Source organism: Siphateles boraxobius, unplaced genomic scaffold (assembly GCF_051911475.1).
Source record: "Siphateles boraxobius isolate OS27281-9 unplaced genomic scaffold, OSU_SipBor_1 46, whole genome shotgun sequence".
NCBI classification, from domain to species: Eukaryota; Metazoa; Chordata; class Actinopteri; order Cypriniformes; family Leuciscidae; genus Siphateles; species Siphateles boraxobius.
The window spans coordinates 16,860,091-16,876,954 of record NW_027509097.1 but is presented as its reverse complement, the minus strand read 5'-3'; the positions used below and the strand labels follow the sequence as shown (position 1 = coordinate 16,876,954).

At 40.5% G+C, this 16,864-nt stretch overlaps 1 protein-coding gene and 1 long non-coding RNA gene across 2 annotated transcripts in view; one reads left to right on the top strand and one right to left on the bottom strand.

The window, feature by feature from the left end:
* The window catches only part of shisa9a (shisa family member 9a), a 736,130-nt gene that overhangs the window by 506,862 nt on the left and 212,404 nt on the right, over positions 1–16,864 (top strand). The window lies entirely within an intron of this gene.
* Positions 1–16,864, bottom strand: part of LOC143710127 (uncharacterized) — a 36,679-nt gene that overhangs the window by 529 nt on the left and 19,286 nt on the right. The window lies entirely within an intron of this gene.

Genomic DNA, 16,864 nt, shown 5'->3' with positions numbered 1-16,864 from the left:
ATGCCATCATACTAAATGTGTTTTTAAAGAGGTAGTTCACCTAAAAATTAATTCTTTCATGCATTACTCACCCTCATGTCGTTCCAAACCTGTAAGACTCTTGTTCATCTTCAGAACACAAATGAAGATCTTTTTGATGAAATCTGTGAGCTCTCTGGCACTCCATTGACAGCTACGCAACTGAAACTTTGATGCTTCAAAAAGTTCCTTAAGAAATCGTAAAACTAATCCATATGAATTGAGCGGACGTGATCGCTTTATATGATGAACAGATTGAATTTAGGCTTTTATTCACATATTCATCCGACACATTCATCGACTCACATCAGTTGTGGTAAATAGAAGCTCAAGCATGTTCACTTGACGTGCGAGAACCAATGAGGTTCATTCTCGTGCTACGTTTGAGCTTCCGCAAGAGGTTTGTTCTTCCAGGTCAAGCAGGTTCGGTTGAGCTGTTTATGTTCACTGAACAATGTTTATATGTGGATAAAAGTCTAAATTAAATCTGTTTATCATATAAAGCGATTGAGTCTTTTCAGAAAATTTGGACTAAACCACTCAATTAATGTTGGTTAGCTTTACGATCTCTTTATGAACTTATTAAAGCATCAAAGTGGTATTTGAGTAGCTGCCAATGGAGGGACAGAAATCTCTCAGATTTCATCACAAAAAAATAAAATAAAAAATAATTTGTGTCCTGAAGATGACCAAAAGTCTTATGGGTTTGAAACGACATGAGGGTGAGTAAATCATGACAGAATTGTCTTTTTTGGAGAAGTATCCCTTTAACTTCTCCGTTAACCTTTCCGCTTCTTCCCCGATAAGGACAAAGGAGCAGCTGAGGGAAACACTGCAATCAGATCTTTTTAGCAGCTCTATAACCTCACTCAGGCACTTTAGAGAAAATTAGCCATCTCTCGCCCAGCCCCCAGCTTCTCCGTCCACTGGCCTATAGACATGGTAATTTTAGGGTATAAGGGCTATATCGCAAATCATTGATCATAATCAAATCAACATGCAGGGGGATCCTCTAATCCCACTACTTCAATTGTGCATAACAGCTATTTGCTGATTAGCGGGTAGCTTTCCACCAGAGGGAATAATTTGAGATACATTGCTATGACGTCTTTCTCTCTATCAATCTCTCTCTCTAATCTCCTTGATTTCTGGTGTATTACATGCTCATCTGATTTTTTTAGTGCTTCTTAAATTGACTCCAGGCACAAAACGTGAATACAAACGTCTTTCTGTCTGTATATTATGCATATATATATATGCATATATTTTTTTATGGAATAATACAGAAAAATACAGTGGGTTCAAAAGTCTAGTGAAGACTACATTTGATGGCCCACAGTGAGGGGAAAAAAATACTATGGAAGTCAATGGGGCCCATCAACTGTCTGGTAACCGACATTCTACAAAATATTGTCTTTTGTGTACAGCCGAAAAAAGAAATTCATACAGGTTTGTAACAACTTGAGCGTGAGTAAATTATGGCAACATTTTTAATTTTTGGGTGAACTATCCCTTTAATCCTGAGGCCTCCTTAGAAAGTTAGGTTCCGCCCCCCTGGTTGAGAACCACTGTGTTAGACGCACTAAGATGTCTCTTACTGTTTGGCTTGGCTGATTATGAACATTTACCAGATTTAACAGTTGACCCCTCCGGTCAAATAGGGGACATTTTTGTCTTCCAGCTGTTGACAGATTAACCACACTTCTGATCAGTGAAATGAGACATCCTGTAGTCCAGTAGGCAATAAAAAGAAGCCAGTTATTGGTTTGACCTCTTCTTGAATCTGTGGCAGAGTGGTTAACTCATGCTCCAGATGCAGCTTGTCTAGCTCCAATGTTATTTTTATTAATTTCCTAAAATACAATGTTAAAAACAAAATCAACTTTCTTTCAGACCAGGCTCACCACAAAGCCAAAAAAATGACATCTTTGTATTTATTTAGGTGTAAGTATGTTATGATGTTAAAATTCTTTCCAATAAGCCAATAATTATCATATGGCAGATATTAAAATTATTAAATATTTAAATGTGTCTGATTGAATTACAAATTAAACGCCCTCTCTTACCTTTGCGTGCTAGGACGGCTTTGGCGGGAAGCACTCGGCTAGCGTTGGGCATCAGCCGCAGGGCGGGGCTGAGAGGCCTTTTTCGCCGGCTTTGCTGGTCGGCGCCAGCTAGCACGGTTAGTTCCACTCGAGCTCGAGGTCCGCGACGGCCTGTGTTAGGATCCGAAGCATTTAGCGTTGGAGTTAGTCCTGCCTCGCTGGGTCCGTCGAAGGAATGCGCTTTACATAAAGGCTTCAGTAAATCGAGGAAAAGGAGTTTCCCCACTGCGTATAGCTACGCAATACGAAGTGACCGTTCGAAAGGGAACAGTGATATCCTCGTCCACTTCAGGACAGTTCCCATTAAAATCTGTCATTGTTCAGCAAAGTCAGCTGGATTCAGTTCCGTTCAAAAACTGTGTAAAGATCATCAATGAAATTGATGTCATCATCCAGTTCAGTTCAGTTCATATCCGAGAGTGACATTGCAATCAAATCAATAATATTGTTGAATATTGAATCAATACACAGTAAAACAATTATTTTCAAGATTTATCACTTTGTTTAGTTTGTCAAATCAACTTAGATAATTAAGTTGGCTTCAGATAACATAATAGTTTCAGTTGATTAAACCAATATCTTACTTTGTTTAAACGCAAATTTTTAATTTCAATTAACTTAAAATTTGAAGGCAACCAGGTTACTTTACGTTAAACCAACTTAAATTATCTTTTTTAGTTTACAAGCAACAATATAAGCTACAAGCCAATTTGAACATCACAGCACTAAAATGTACAGTATGAAAATGGATTTCCATGTTGAGATTTGCTAAAACCCAGTGCTATTAAATTATTAGTGGATTAAAGATTAATCTGAATGTTAAATAATGGAAAAGGTAATCTAAATGTAAAAGTAGAGGATATGAGCAGGCACAATTAAATATTCAATACAAATGGCAATAAATAAAATCTAATATCAGCCGTTAACCAATCTGGTATTGTTATATCGTGCATCTCTAGCTGTAAGTCATATTCCAGCACTGCTGTGATGGGGATGATAAATGGCAGCGTGTGCCACCGTACTTCCATTCGATCAGGCAGAGGAGTCATACTGCAGGCAGAGGGGTAAAGGATGGGGGGGGGGGGGGATGGGGGGTGCTGAAAGCCGATTCTGAAACAGAAACCTGGCAGCTGCGCAGCAGGTGGTCAGTGACAGGCTGTCTATCCTCATTGTCCCTCAGATGAGCACGTAGACCCCCAGAGCCACTGCTGCAAGTCAGGGCTTACAGGTGAACGAGTCGGGGGGAGGGGAGCTGGATGGATACCACGCACCTGCTTCAGACACCGCAGTCATGCCTCAGTGGAGAGAGAGGAGCCCCTGCTCACAAAATGTGGCCTATCTGCCACCTGTGCCTTGTCCCCGTCATTTTAGAGGGGGCGAGAGGCATCAGGTAGATGAATTTAAAGGGTTATCTGTCAAAACATAAACTAAATACAGTCCATTGAAATCACTATGAAAATTAGTTTATTATATGATGGTAATTAAAGCCAATGAAAGTGATTGAAACCAAAAATATTAATTTTTTTTGTTTTAAAAACAAGAACGCATCAAGAACGCAAGTGCCATTTAGGTTTATGATAATTTATGCCTGTCATTCATAGGTGTTTTGTCTGAGTTGACCAGGGAAACTGTGCCTCCTCCAGAAACGTTGGATTAGAAAATAGTTGACAGTCGAGAAATAAAAGAAATAAATAGTACTATTTACAAAGTAAATTCAAAGTAAAGCACAGACTAAATGTCATGAGAGGAGGACAATGTAAACAACACAAATGATCTCTGAGTTACCCTCTGAACTTCATGACACATGATCCGTTTACAAAGGAATTAACTAATCCAAGAAGAACAGATTATATCTGAGGAAATGTAAAAATATTTTTAAAATGCATAAATTTGATGAGACTTTGATGTGACTTGGTTATAGTATGTTAACATTATAGTAGAGATATTACAGTTTTGTTGTTGTTGATGATGATGATAGTGTAAAGTAAATGGTGTTCTATACACCATTCAAGGTTTTGGGGTCAGAATAATTTTTTTTTATGTTTTAGAAAAAAGTCTCTTTATCTTTATCTCTTTGATTAAGAAATAGTAAAAACTGTAATATTGTGAAATATTATTTCAATTAAAAATAACAGTTTTCTATTTTAATATACAGTACCAATCAAAAGTTTGGAAGCATTACTATATTTTGAAAGAAGTCGCTTGTGCTCATCGAGCCTGCATTTATTTGATCAAAAATACATTTTTTTTTTATTATAGTGAAATATAATTACAATTTAAAATAATGGCTTTCTATCTTAATATACTTTAAAATGTAATTTATTTCTGTGATGCAAAGCTGAATTTTCATCAGCCATTACTCCAGCAATCATTCAGATATCATTCTCATTCTTTAATATTCTTTTATAACCTATGAAACTTTTTTCAGGATCCATTGATGAATAAAAAGAACAGTGTTTATTCATAATATAAATCTTTACTATCACTTTTTATCAATTTAACACAAGCTTGCTGAATAAAAAAAAGAAAGAAAAAAATGTACTGATCCCAAACCTTTGAATAGTAGTGTATATTGTTACAATATTGTTACTGTTCTTTTGTACCTTTGTATTCATTAAAGAATTCACAGTTATCAGAAAAAGTATCACAGGTTATAAAAAATATATATTAAGGAGTTTCCAACATTGATAATAATTCTCCATAATAGAATGATTTCTGAAGGATCATGTGACACTGAGGATTCAGCTTTGCATTACAGAAATAAATTATATTTTAAAGCATATTAAAATACAAAACCATTATTTTCCAAAGTAATAATATTTCACAATATTACTGTATTTTTGATCAAATAAATGCGGGTTTGATGAACCTAAGAGACTTCTTTCAAAAACATTAAAAATAGTAACTTCCAAACTTTCGCCCAGTACTGCGTTTTAAAATGTAATTCATTCCTGTGATGGCAAAGCTGCAGCTTTTTTATAAATGTCTTTACTGTCACTTTTGATCAATTTAATGTGTCCTGCTGAATAAATGTGTTTTCTTTAAAAAGAAAATCTTACTGACCCCAAACTTTTAGTGTACCTTTAACCTGTAAAATGTATAAACATCAATTAATCAAACATTTATAAGATCATTTACCATTTACACTCTATTCTGTATGGCAGCCATGTCAGTTTTCTTCCTCCAGTGTTTCAAGAGTTAACCATCATGCTCTCTATCCCCTCTGGTTCTTTCATTTGCCTGCTCAGCTGTCAGATCCAGGCCTCAGACTGTGAGTGTGAGAGCTCTGTGATCCTCAACCCTTCAGTCTTGGCTCCGCAGCCCTCTGTTTGTAAATTACATTTCTGCTATAGGGACGAGTTTAACAAGCTCCTCTAAACCCACACAATGCCCTCTCCAAGAAATATCAGTGACCTCAATTGAGCAGATGCACAGCTGGTAAGCCATTCTATTAAAACCAAACTGATGTTTATGTATATACATCCAATTATCCATGCACATATTCTGACAATTGCCCCAAGAAAACATGCATTAAATATTTGACAAGCAAATATGCGAGTAAATGTTAGACCAATCAAGACAGCTTCTTTGTATTACTCAGTTCCTTTTTCTAAGGAAAGAAAGCTAAATGTTTTACAGATCAACTAATATACCTTTTTATGATTGAAATGTACAAAAAATGTTTTAAGTGTCTGATAACTGATATGCTAAATTATCGCTTACTAATTAGATTAAACAATTACACAAAATACGCTATATATATATATATATATATATATATATATATATACACTGTATATACACACTGTATATACAGTATGTGTATATTTATATAACATTAATCTATCTATCTATCTATCTATCTATCTATCTATCTATCTATCTATCTATCTATCTATCTATCTATCTATCTATCTATCTATCTATCTATCTATCTATCAGTATATTTTTTATTTAATGGTATAATATTATATTTTACATCCTAATGGTGTCTGGAACAAACGTCACTAAATGTAATACTGGTTCAGCAACATGTCAGTGGTTACCACCTCCACCCACCCAAAAGTGGCAATTCTAATTATGCATAAGTATTCATTTTCCTAACCGGAAAAACAGAAAGTATTACGAGCTGGACCTCCCGAATGCGGTTTGACCCATTGTGTTGAGGAATGGTGCATTGTTCTCCCTCACAACTAGCGTGTCTAATCAGTAAACAGAACATGTGTGGGCTTGCCTGACCCGAGGTGCGGCTTGTGTCTCAGGTTATTCTGTGCTGGATCAGCGTTATGAAAGGATTGGTTGGAGCATGAGGTTGTCAACGATATTGGAGTGTCTCACTCTGAGGGGGTCATGCTGAATAACTTCATACAGACAATTGTTCTTTAGTTATAAAGAATGCCACAACTGTCCATAACACTGTAGTAGATACTAATGCTAATGCTGGTGGTCATCCATGAGCAGTGTAAAGTCATGGTTTACAAGCTAGTTTGTTGTGAATCACCTGATTAACATTTAGATTAAGAATAGTCATTTCATAAACCCTTCAAGAACTTCATTAAGGCTCATCAGATGCAATAGTGAGAGATCCGAGACTGGAGCGTTTTGACATGAAGAACCACACAGATTTTAAGCCAACTGCTTTTTCCCCTTTACATTTAAATTGTCTATTTATTAAATCTGACACATTCAGCTTTCACCTTCCTCCTGCAAGATGTTTCGGTAGGGCCCTCATTCAGCTCTTCATTCATCAGACCTCATGAGAATGTAATGGGTTCAATCATAGTGATTATAGGTTTTCAGTCAGCTCTACCGGAGCATTCACACACACACACACACACACACACACACACACACACACACACACACACACACACACACACACACACACACACACACACACACACACACACACACACACACACACACACACACACACACACACACACACACACACACACACACACACACACACACACACACAATGGGGACTTTCCCAAATGATTTTAATACTGTACAAAGTGTATATTCTATCCCCTAAACCCATCACAGAAAACATTCATAATTTTTACCTTTTCAAAAAACATAATTTTGCATGGTTTATAAGTTGTTTTCCACATGGGGAACAAAAATGTCTACTGGTATTTCTATCCTTGTGTAAATAATACCAGGACCACCACCCACACGCACACACATCTATCTATCTATCTATCTATCTATCTATCTATCTATCTATCTATCTATCTATCTATCTATCTATCTATCTATCTATCTATCTATCTATCAATCTATCAATCTATCTATATCTTTCAATTATATCACTTCTACTTCTACAAAACTATCACAGTTCTATAACACAGTTATATGCTTTAAATTGGAATCAATAAGTCAAATTTCAGTGAACATGATTTTCCCAACCTTGCTGATCCCTTACCGACCCCTTACCCCAATTCATACAGTTGTCCACCTCAACAGTTTAACTCAAGCTGAATTAATCTCCAGATGGAGATAACAGAGCAGAACAGCATTTCCTGCTTCAATAAAGGACGTTTCTTGGAACCATTCATAAACCACGTGATTGTGCATGCTATGTGACCAAGATATTCTGTACTATGATTTCGTTGACCATCCACTGCAAGTCAAGGTGAGATGGTTGATGCGGGCATGACATCGCCAGGGCGAGTTCAGACATGTTTGAGAAGCCCTCCCAAGGACTAGGCACGTGGACCTTTGTACCAGGAACAGCTCTCATCCAATCACAGCCAGTCTCAGTGAATGGCCTGGCAGCTTAATTACAGCTTTGCTGATTTGAGCTGGAGTGGTTTTCTAAACAGGATAATCTAGTGTTGCCTTCAAAGCTGACAGATCACCTCAGAACCAAACTCAAAGTTCGGAGGAAGATTACTTCAGCAAAATCACAATTCTCTATTCATCAAGAACCCTTAAGATGCACCAATTGTTTGCCATATAAAAAGCTCAAGTGAAAATAGAGCTGTCACAGATTGTGAATATTAGTGAATATTTCTCAAGATAGGTGTACAATTGGACTAGAAACCTTAGTTACTGAGATTTAACCCTTTCTGTTTGACAACTAACCCCGGTCTCTTCTACACTTTAAAGGGTATCCTGTTATGCACCCCAGACAGTTCATTCTTGTCCATTTCTTTCAAGTGTAACGCATCCAAAACAGTGGCCCTCTCCTTTGAAAGCGCCACACAAAGTTGAGCCATCTCATAAAACTAACAGGCGTGCCATCCGCTGCACGACCGTATGGTAAATCAGGCATGCATTGTCCCCGTTTAAAGATGAGGCTCATCCGTTCAGTCCAGACTCTTAACAAGAGCTTTACAATGCGGTGTGAGTCGCTAGAGTGAATGAACACACCGGTGGATGAGGCTCAGCCTTGGGAGGTTGCTCAGCAGGCCTCCATTGTAATGCTAAAACAGAATCAGGGAGCCAGGATACACATTTAAAGGATAAGAGATGGGGAGAGACTGAGAGGGCTGGAATCACAACACAGCAGACAGGCAGAAACTCCCCTTCCATCAGAACCCACCCTGAGAGGGACAACAACAACATGTTCAAGGAGCTTTTAAGACAACAGCTTTTTACTGAGACATTAAATAAGCTGTGTAGCAATTGCCCAAAAGGTTTGTCCATAAATAAAGGAAAATCATTACCTACTTTTTGCAGTGGTAGAAAATAAAGGGTTTGTAAGTAGCATTATTTGTGTTCATACGGAATTTTGTGTTCTGACAGAACATTCATTTAATTTATGCTCTGCCACAATCGGATGAGAACAAAATTAGAACTGAATTGAGCCGGATAATGACAAGTTTGTAACATCAACACTGTTATTGAACTGAATTGAATCAACATTGAACTGACTTGAGCTGCTTATGGCTAAATTGAACCTGTTACATAATTGATTAACTTTGAAACACTGAAAGCTATTGAACTGAACTGAGCTGAATAATGACAGTATTATCGTCTGTAAAGTGAGATTTTAATCACATAATTGGTGAGATCTGCAGCATTAACAAGTTTTTAAAAAATATATATTTGTGCACCATAGCAAGCAGTATAATGCTTATTTAAATAAACTTTCCGAATGACCCAACAAAGGTTTAATTAAAAATAAGATTTGCATTAATAATACTCTCTTTTATTTTTATTTTTATTGAAAATTTGACTGTACTGGCAGAAGAAAGTCATTTTGCAAATAGTTACTAATCAAGCACATTAAATCCACTGTGAGAAATAGTTCTCATCCACACGCGCAGCACATATTGTACTGTACTGCAGGACTGCATGGCTTGTTTTGTTCAAGTTTATAGAGAGCAGTCTGGGCACTATCTGTCTGAGACTTCAATAAGCCGTCATTCCCAAACAACAAGTTAAAAGTCTATACACACATCTTTTCTATGACCTCAGTTGGCCAAAAGGTCAGGACAATTATCAGGTTAAATGGCACACAGGAGTTCTTCAGGAACAGGCTGAACATAATGAAGGCATGTACACTGTGATCACTGTATAATAAACATCTTTGTATTTTCTATGCAAGTCCTCAAGATAGCAATGGACGTAAAGCTGTGGCGTCATTTTGTACACTGGACACTGAGTATCTTTTGCATGTTTCCAAGTGTTTTTGAGACTGTGTTTAACTGGCACAGGGCAGCAGGCTGGTTTTGTTTGGAATGGAGTCAATACGGCCCATTATGAAGAACAGAGCGGTCCCCATAGTCCTCTTTGAATTGGAGAGTGTGAAGCTACACTTCCAAGTGTCTTGGAATTATCAGGGTTTTTTTTAATTTTTTTAAAAAATTTTTACAACTGCTGCTTTTCCAGACCTAGGCAAACTAAATACACGTCAGACCAACAAAACTGCATCTTATAGTCAATGGCTGCTTTGACAACTTCAGCTAGTTGGCTCAAATATATCGCAGTTGTTTTTGTTGCATCTGTTGATTCCCAGAGTAAGGACCACTGCTGACAAATGACAGATCTTGGATGGTCTCTAAACTCTTCTTCTATACACACTGTTCTTTCAGTTTGGCTCATGCAGCTAATATCTGGCATCAAGTCAAGTCCGTCTGGCCTTCTATTTCAGCGGCCGGTCTTACCTGGTCAGGGAGAGGGACGTGGTGTAGCTGTCCTGTGTGAAAGCTGTGATTGGAAAGTACAGGACCCACAGGACTGTCACTCCTGTTCACCTCTTCTAATGATACCTCAACTATCATTAGACTGGCCCAATGCATGTAATTTTCTCTCCTCCTTACCCATCCTTCTATCCCCTGGCCTCTAATTATGCATCTGTGCAACAAACCTGTAAAGCCCACAGAGACATCTCAGCATCATAGGCCCCTGCAGCCAATGACAGAATATAGTGAAAACCCTCTCACTTCAACAATAAACCTTTCTGATTTTTGTCATGTACTTAAAATTCATTGAACTGATTAAAGTCCCCCTGTAGTCAATCATTTTATCCCTTAACACTCATCTTTGATCACCAAAATGACATATGTAAACTTTTTTTTTCCTGTGAAAAGAAATATTCATGCCTTAAAATAGCTTGAATGTAACTCTACACCCTTGCTTCATGCGGATCCGTGAATATATAAATGAGCCCCGCCTCCACTCACTTATAGAGCGCTGGTAGTGAAAATACTCTCTGACCAATCATTGATCTGCAGTGTTTACATGTGAAGTTTCAAGTTTATTTATTTGTCATACATACAGATGTCAAAGACAATTTGTACATTAAAATGCATTTGGTTGAGGCTCAGGCATTCAACAGTAGTGCACTATATACCATTCAATACAATTTAGAGAGAAAAAAAAGTCGATATTTACAGTTAAGTATACAAATATGCAAAAAAAATATATGTTTTTATGTTTGCTTTATATATTAAATAATAAAATGTATAGTATGTGCAGTGTGTTTTAAAGTGCAAAAAGCTATTTGTATAAGGAAAGGTTTGTATGGAGAGGTATGCAGTGCAAGAACCTGGAGTAGACAGAATAGAAGAATTTCTGTCATGGTATATGACAAGACAGTGCAACAAGACGGAGTTAAGTCTGCATTACAGTGTGTTAAGAGTTCTGATGGCCTGCAGGTAGAAGCTATTCTTCAATCTGCAGGTTCTGGATTTAATTCTCATTAAATATATGATTTAGTTCATGCATTCATGACCTCTAGACTAGATTACTGTAATGCATTACTAGCTGGTTGTCCTGCATCCTCAATAAACATGCTACAATTTGTCCTAAATGCAGCTGCTAGAGTTCTTACTAGGTCAAGAAAATATGATCATATAACACCAATTTTATCATCTACTGGTTACCTATTAAGTTCCGTATCAATTACAAAGTATTGCTACTGACCTATTAGGCCCTAAATGATTTAGCTCCTGTGTATTTAACTGAACAAATTAGTGTATTTGCTCAGCAGCAGCAGCGTAGCAGATCTCATCCACCAACATCAAGCCTATGTATATTCCATGCTTTATGCCAATAAATGCTGTTGAAATGTATCCACTCTGAGAGTTGTCATGACTGAACTGATCTTCTATTGCCTTACAATTCATCACGCTCTTAAAGGTCACAAAACTATGGGCTTCTGGTAGTACCTAGGGTATCTAAGTCCACTAAAGGAGGGAGAGCGTTTTCACATTTGGCTCCTAAACTCTGGAATAGGCTTCCTGGTAATGTCCGGGGCTCAGACTCACTCCCCCAGTTTAAATCTAGTTTAAAGACGCATCTCTTTAGCCAAGCATTCTTATAATGCATCGCATAACTTTGTACAGTTATATCAGATCAAATGCACATGTGATCACAAATGTGATTTTGTATATGTACATTTCTGAAATACATAACTTAGACATGCCGTTTCTTCTCTCGATATTCAGCGTCGTCGCTCCTTTTATGCTTCCGCTCCTCTGTGAGAGATGCGAGACCGGTGCGTATCACAGATGACGTTCATTATCACTTACGCCCAGGCCTGGCGCCGTTCTCTCACGTCCCTCGGCCTCGTCCTGCTTGCCACATATGCATTTTCTGTAAAGCTGCTTTGAAACCATGTGTATTGTGAAAAGCGCTATACAAATAAATGTGAATTGAATTTAAATGAAATGTGAATACTCCTGTACCACCTGCCTGATGGCAGTTTGTTGAACAGGTTGTGTGCTGGGTAACTGGGGTCAGCAATGATTTTGGGAGGCTTCCTCAAACATTGTGTGTGGTGTGTCCTGTATTGTAGGGAGTTTGGTGCCTTTAATCATTCCAGCTGCTCTCACAACTCTCAGAAGTGTCTTGTGATCGCTGATAGCTCAGCTTCCATACCAGACAATCAGGCACCCTGTCAGGATGCTCTCAATGGTGCATCTGTAGACGTTTGTGAGGATTTTGGGGGGGATGCCAAACTTCTTGATCCTTCGTAGGAAGTAGAGCCACTGATGAGCAGACTTTACTACTGATGTGGTGCTGGGCCCAGGACAGGTCATCAGAGAGGTGGAACTTTATGCTCCAGACTCTTTCTACAGCCGTTCCGTCAATGTTTAGGGGGGCGTGACTGTCCACTTGCATCCTCCTAAAGTCCACGATCATCTCTTTGGTTTTGCTGATGTCGAGGCAGAGGTTACGGTCATTGCACCACTTAGTTAGTGTTTTTACCTCATCTCTGTAGGCCGTCTCTTCCCCGTTTGTGATGAGGCCCAGGATGGAGGTGTCATCAGTGAACTTAAAAATGATGTTGGTGCTGTGTTTAGCAACAGTCATGTGTAAACAGGGAGTACAGTAAGGGGCTGAGAACGCAACCTTGTGGAGCACCCGTGCTCAAAGTCAGCGTGGAAGAGAGCCAGTTACCAATTGTCACCACTTGGGGATTGTTCGTCAGAAAATCCAAAATACAGTCGCATAGTTGTCTGTTCAATCCTAAGTCTTCAAGCTTTACGATAAGTTTGGCCAGGATGATTGTGTTAAATGCAGAACTTTAATCAATGAATGGCATTCTCACATAGGTGTTTATTTTATCCAGGTGAGTGAGAGCATTGTGCATCGCAAGACTGATGCCATCATCTGTCGATCTGACTTTCCGGTATGCAAATTGGAGAGGGTCCAAGGTGTCCGACAGGGAAGAGGAAGGACCAGTTGCATAAACATAGCCATTATTTTAAGACTGTGACTTAAGTACTAGTACGACCAACTAGCGGGTAGTCGAGGGGAATTCAGTCTTACTTTTTAGCATCAAATTAGACCAATCTCCGTTTTTATGTAACTGATTTAAACTGTCTGTGATCCCTTCATGTTTTAAGAAGTCCACCATTGTCCCTGTCCCTAAAAAGCCTGTTGACAGCTGCCTGAATGACTACTGCCCCATAGCGCTGACCTCTACCTTCACGAAGTGCTTTGAGCGACTTGCCAGTTGCATAAACTGCTAAGACTAGTCTTACAAGTTAGTAATCACGTTTTTTTCTTGAAGACTGTTCACAACTGTTTTAAGAGAGAGATTAGAAATATCTGTAAAAACCTCAGCTAGTTGGCTGGCACAGGCTTTGAGGACATGGCCCTGAACCCAAACAGGGCCTGGTGCTTTTCGTGGGTTGACCGCCCTGAATGATTCGAACATGTCAGGTAGAGAGATTTTATAGAGAAAAAAATTTTGTAGAGAAAATTTTATAGCGGTGAATGAATTAGATATATTTTTTTGTGTTCCCATTGGCTCAAATAGCAAAAGAAAAACTTCATGGTAGTGTTCTTACAACTTTCAAAAAGAGGAAAAAATAGAGAGAGATTGATAATGGTAGACAAGAGAGAAAGTCAATTTTACAGTCAATCCCATAGCTACTGTATTAGAAACACCCTCACAGTAGTGTTAACTATTTTTTTGTAATTTGATGCAAAGGTAATATAATACAGCCCATTGACTTCCTCTTTATGAGCAACAACAAAAACATTTCTCAAAATATATTTTTCTGTTCCACAGAAAAAGAGAATTTCATTCAGTTTTGGTACAACATGAGAGTAAATAAATGATGATAAAAAAACATACGTGTTACATATGTAACCGAGACGTTCCCTTTCGTCCTGGGAACTCCGACATGTCGTCGGGGGAGTTCCCTGACGAATTGGGATCCCTAATAAAACGCCATGGTGCCGGCCCCTTCCAGAGCCCGGCAAAGCTACCCTGCAGCAGTTTCTTGAAATAAGTTGAGGGAGCTAGCACGGGAATCACACTGCTGTTCCGCAAGACCCGCACAGTGGATATTGGATAACACTGGGAAAGCGTTCCCTCAAGAGAGGGGGAAACGCTGCGGAAGCCCCAGCCTGACTGAGGAAGGCCAGGAATACACATATGTACTAGCCCAGAGGAATAGTGAAACATATGGCAGTCCCTGAGGTAGTCCCAATCCATGGGAAGTGGGAGCGTACTCAACAGGGACAACGAACGAGTCCGTCAAGGGGAAGACACGGCTGAACTGCACGTGGCGTCATGGGTCACAATAGAGACCACTGGAAGCCCCCAGTCTACTAGCAACTCCTTACTAGAGGTAGCAGACCTTGTGCCGGATGGTCCGCCACGCCTAGCACCGAGGGGTGAAGGAGGAACTCATGAGGCTCACCGACATACGGCGCCAACGGAGCAAAGAACGCACGTATCCGTTGCGAGGCGGAGTGGCGTAGCAAGCCGACATAACCTATTCCCTTGACCCACTGGCCGTAAACAGAACTCGGGAGGAAACAGGTTCCACACGAAGGCTATAGAAACTAGCGAACGTGTTCGGTGTTCTCTATTGGAGTGAGCGCGCAACCTGGGAGGACAAGGCTCACCCAGAGACTCATATGCTCAGGTGATAGCATCCAGTAACCAGTGGGCTAACCTCTGCTTGGAGACGGCCTTCCCCTTCTGCTGGCCTCCGTAACAGACAAAGAGCTGATCTGAGGTTCTGAAGCTTTGCGTTCTGTCAATATAAACCCGCAGAGCGCGGACAGGACAGAGAAAAGCTAGGGCTGGGTCTGCCTCCTCCTGGGGCAGCGCTTGCAGGTTCACCACCTGGTCCACGAAGGGAGTGGTAGGAACCTTGGGCACATATCCGAGCCGGGGTCTCAATACAACGTGAGAAAGGCCCGGCCCGAACTCTAGGCATGATTCGTCGTCCGAAAATGCTTGCAGATCAGAGACTATTTATAGAGACATGCCACTTACTCAACCCTCAATACAACTATATAGGGAAAACCCGTAACGCCAAAGATGGCGGTTGTATGAACATGTCCCGCCCCTCCCACTGGAAAGCCAATCATCTGCCTTTAACAGTCAAGCCGGGAAACATTTAAGCCTATCGTCTGGTTCCACTGACGCATGCGCATAGTTGAGGTTTGCGACAGTGGAAAATACGTTACTGTTTGAAAAGGTGGCAGATTTGATATGCAGTGTATGTGTGCGTTGTGTAAATATCAAACATCCCAAGTGTCTACCGCATATTTATAGCGGCTCCCTGATGCCCGCAAATTAGTTCAAATCTCCCAGAATCTAGAGCGAGCGAGCGAGAGCTCACACATACTGTGCTTCAAACCGTGCAGCGCGCGCACGTCAGAGAGGGAGAGAACCCTTGCGCATGCGTAGTAAAGTATAACCTGTGGGGAAAAAGGCGTTTTAAACCTTATTTTGGGGCAAAGTCATCAAACTTTTTGAGCGATTTTTATCATATTTTACTGCTGTTTCTATACATGCAGTTTTATGTCCCGGTGACCAGTGAATGTGCAGTTCTGACTCTCTGCCCATTCATTTAGATAGTAGCCTGGTCTTGTTAGTCCGAAATAGCTGCCCGGAGGCGTTGCCAAGATGGCGGCCGAGTGGCATGACTTGCCTAAAAGGACTTTGTTGCAGATCCCGACCCTCTTGAAGGAGGCCAATGCTAACAGGAGCGCTGCCTTAATGGACAGGATATTAAGCTCTACTGTCAGCAAAGGCTCAAAGGGGGGACTTTGAAGAGCTCTAAGTACCAGAAGCTAGGTCCCAAGAGGGTACAGAGTGCAAAACACGAGGTGGATTTAACCTCCTAGCACCCTTAAGGAATCTGATCAAGGGCGTTAGTGCCGAGGGTTCCCTCGGACAGGGAGTAAAACCACTTGCAGTGGGTCGTGTCTGGAGAAGCAAACAGATCTACCTGTGCGACTCCAAATCAGCTGGACCGCCTGGGGATTGAGTCGCCATTCTCCTGGCTGGGTAGGAAACCGCGAGAGCTCGTCTGCCACACGGTTGAGCTCCCCTGGAATGTGAACAGCACGAAGCGACCTCAGATGCTTCTGACTCCATAGAAGGAGGTGGGAGGCGAGTCGCGACATACGACGGGAGCGTAGACCACCTTGATGGTTGATGTATGCAACGGTCGCAGTGCTGTCCGTACGGACCAGTACATGCTTGTGTCTGAGAACCCCTTTGAACTGAAAGGAGGAGGAAGTGGAAACTGCTCTTTTTTTGAAAATGTGGGGGCGGAACAGAAACAAAACTGAAAAAAGGATTCTCCACCCGGCCTTTCCCCAGGGGAAGGAGGCGTGCAGGGGTACCCTCCCGACGAGCAGCATCCATGTTCCTCCACCAGGTCGCCCGTCTCAGGGACGCTTTCCGCCCTTCCTTTTACGGGAAGGGGCTGGAGGCATCTGAGCGGGCTTGGCCGCCCTCTTACAACCAGACCTCCAACCTCCAGGGGTAGACTGCTGCCCTGAAGGAGGAGCGGCCGCAGGAG